The sequence below is a fragment of the Triticum aestivum genome, chromosome 4D (genome assembly GCF_018294505.1).
Source record: "Triticum aestivum cultivar Chinese Spring chromosome 4D, IWGSC CS RefSeq v2.1, whole genome shotgun sequence".
Taxonomy (NCBI): Eukaryota; Viridiplantae; Streptophyta; class Magnoliopsida; order Poales; family Poaceae; genus Triticum; species Triticum aestivum.
This window is the reverse complement of record NC_057805.1, coordinates 510,175,610-510,178,419: the sequence shown is the minus strand read 5'-3', so window position 1 is coordinate 510,178,419 and position 2,810 is coordinate 510,175,610.

Here is a 2,810-nt window from a genome sequence, read left to right as displayed (position 1 = left end):
GTGGCCCGTCCTGAGCACGGATCGTACTCGGTGCCGGCTGGCTCGCACCGCCCTTGTTATTCTTTCGTTTCCGTCCCTTCTTCCTCATCTCGTGTAATGGGATCGAGTTCTGCTCAGAGACCGCCTTCTTGAGTGTGTTGGGGCTGATAATATTCTGCACCTCGGCTATCTGAGGCTCGGTGAAGGCGGTAGCTGGAGGCGTCTCCTGAGAACTGAACGCCAGATGACGTCTGTTGCAATTGGGTTTCTTCGCGGTACCAGCTAGATCGCGGTCGTCTTTTTCAGGGTTGGGTTCTTGAGAAGGAGGCCCGAAGAATTCGTCACCGTACCCATGTTCGGCAAAGTACTTATCGACATTGGTAAATGTACCGTCGTCGTTGTCGTCGTCGTCCGGATCCTCTGCCATATGCATGTCCGGATCCTGTGCCATAGGGATGTCCGGCATGTCCGGTAGCGTTGCGGCGGTCTTGCCATGGCTTGGCGCCGGCACGACTAGCGGTGTTGTCTGTGGGGTGGTGTCCCCCGCCCCCAAACGAATCTGGCTCTTCGGCCAAAGCAGGGGCCAGCTTACGCAGGCGCTGAGGGTCATCACATCATCTTCGTCAGCCCCAGCGGGTCTAATCGGAGGTAACAACTCGTCGCAGCCTGGCAGCACCCGAACCAATTCAACCCTATACACGGTGGGTGGCATCGGATTACCGTGGAACACGGGGTTGCCCGGTTGAACGATTCTGCCCTTGGCGACATCGATCAACTCGCCGCCCACGAAGTGCAGGAGAGTGCATGGAACGTCGGCGGCGCCCTGCGAAAACATGTAGGGCGTTAGGGATGCCCAGTCAAAGGCAAGGAGATGAAGTCATCGGCCGAGAGGCTTAGTTACCATGATGGCGTCGAGCTCGGCTAATGTCGAGGCACCGCCAACGGCGGGCGTGCAACTGACGGAGGGGCCGCTTGCTGCCGAGGTGCCGGCCGGCGTACACCCCGGTGCATTAAGCTCCAATGCCCGTGCCAGCGCCGGAGACACCAATACTGCCTCCGCCGGAGACACCAATGGCGCCGCCTACGCGTTGTGCGAGTTGCTGGCCGTGAAGCTGGGAACCGGGGGCGGCCCCTGTTGGCCGCCCGCAATCCACGCCTGCAGCCCCTGAATCAAGCTAGGCACAATGGCGGTGAGCGTCGTTCCCAGTTGTTGTTGCACTTGCTCTTGGACAATCTCCGAAATCCGCGCCACTTGTGCCTTGAGTTCTTCAACCTCGCGCGACTGGCTTTCCGAGCTGGTCTTTTTCTCCTTTCGCCCACCAGCGTTATAGTATGACGACCATTTTGTGGACAAGCCTTTGCCGGCCACACGACCAGCTGACGACGGCTTACTGAGCTTATCCTTGTTTTTCATATGTTCAACGCCCTATTTAGAGTGCTGTCCCAAGCTGGGGAGCTCTGAGACGACCCCGCGCTACTGCTTTCAGTCTCCTGCAGAAGGAATGTGAACCATTTAGAAATTTGGCTTCATTAATTAGAATGCAACCATATGGAGCTAATTACACGGGGGTGCATTCCTTACCAGAACACGCTCAAGCGCCTTGGTCTTCGGATCCGTGGTAAGCTCCTTTGTTACCGGGTCCTCCTTGTACCGGGCCCTGACATAGTTCCTGGTCTGCTTCTCACGGTATTTCTCGAAGCGGGGCGGTAGGCCTTGCTCGGCACGCTCCGCGTCCTCCTTGCCCCATATAGGTTCCGCCACTCTGTAACCGCCGGGACCGAGTTTGTGGACCCCTAAGTTTAAGTCCCGCATCTCTTTCCCCCACTGACTTGATTCCTCGGATGCGCCGCTTTCGCACTTGATCTCGAACTCCTTGTAGTCATCTTCGCTGATCGAAGGATTTTTCGCCTTGATCTTCTCATAACTATCACCTTTGTTAATCATTCTCTTCACCGCGCTTCTCCAAGTAGACAGGGCCCTGCTCATCTTCGTGAGGGCGGCACTGTTCACTTTATTCCCTGAGAGGCGTGTGTTTGCAAAGTCAGCGGGGAACTTGTATCGTTCGTGCAGCTTCGTGAAGAGGAGGTTGCACAAATTCCCTCGGTCCTTATGCCTTAGGTTCTCGGTGTTGATCGAGACGGTGCTCCGGAGAATGCACCCGAGCTGAACCGAGTACCCCTTGACTAATTCTTTGGGCGCCGTTGGATCCCCGTCGCAGTTCACTTCAGTAAATTCCTCCTTGACGGTGCCGAGCATGTTCAGGCGCCAGTCCTTCCGTTGCCTCTTCGGTTGGTTGCCATCTGTGCGTGCGCTGCCATCATCAGTGGTGGCATCCTCGGCGGCACCATCAGTGGTGTCATCCCCGACGCCACTAGGGGTTGTGTAGTCAGGATCGGTGTCTTCCGCGGCGTCCTCATAGCGGTGAGGTTCTTCCTCCATCTCCTGGGACAGCTCCCAGAATGCCTTGCCGCCCGAACCGCCGGCCTCATCGTTGTGGGCCATGTTTCGCTCTAAATAGGAAAAAAGTTTGGTCAAAATGTTGGTTATTGTCAAGGAACAAGATCTCTAAGTTGACCAAATAACCTAATTCTCGAGGATTTTGCTGTTAGTGTGTTGTTGCTAAGGTCCAAGTCCCTTCCTAACCCCCTTCTTCTTGTCTCCTCTCACTATCTCTCTCACACACATGGCAAGCAAGGGTGTCTGAGTGTGTGAAAAAATACTAAACTAATCCAAGGGCTGAAAATTGATCATTTAGGTTTTTATCGACACCGAGGCACCCTAAAAGCCAAGGTTTTATCATTTAGGGTTTGACTCTTGGCTAACCAACCTC